At 57.9% G+C, this 330-nt stretch overlaps 1 protein-coding gene across 1 annotated transcript in view; it reads right to left on the bottom strand.

Annotated features, from left to right (window-relative positions):
* GPNMB (glycoprotein (transmembrane) nmb) overlaps positions 1-330 on the bottom strand; it is a 16,303-nt gene that overhangs the window by 15,821 nt on the left and 152 nt on the right. The gene's annotated exons all lie outside the window — the stretch shown is intronic.

Genomic DNA, 330 nt, shown 5'->3' with positions numbered 1-330 from the left:
GTCCTGGCGGGGAGCACTGCCGCTGACCTGGCCTCTCCCAGCCGCAGCTGAGCTGAGCAAACCGGGGGAAGTCCATTCCGCCTCTCCCTTTTTAGCCACGCTTGAACTGTTAGAAATCTGTTTAAATGAGCCAAGACTGAGCTCCGGTCAGCTCTGTGTATCTGTGGAGTGCAGGAAACAGATAACTGAGCAGCTCTCGGCATACTTCTCCAGCTCAGGGGACATTTCTACCCAGACCCAGGCAGCCCTGAGGAGGGGCTGGCTGCTGCCTAGCAGTTCCCAAGCACAGCTCCAGCAACCGCTGCACGTGCAAGGAGCAGCCGTTTTTAC

The sequence above is a fragment of the Pterocles gutturalis genome, unplaced genomic scaffold (assembly GCF_000699245.1).
Source record: "Pterocles gutturalis isolate BGI_N339 unplaced genomic scaffold, ASM69924v1 scaffold20175, whole genome shotgun sequence".
Classification (NCBI taxonomy): Eukaryota; Metazoa; Chordata; class Aves; order Pterocliformes; family Pteroclidae; genus Pterocles; species Pterocles gutturalis.
The sequence above is the reverse complement of the archived record's forward strand: the minus strand, read 5'-3'. Positions and strand labels throughout refer to the sequence as shown.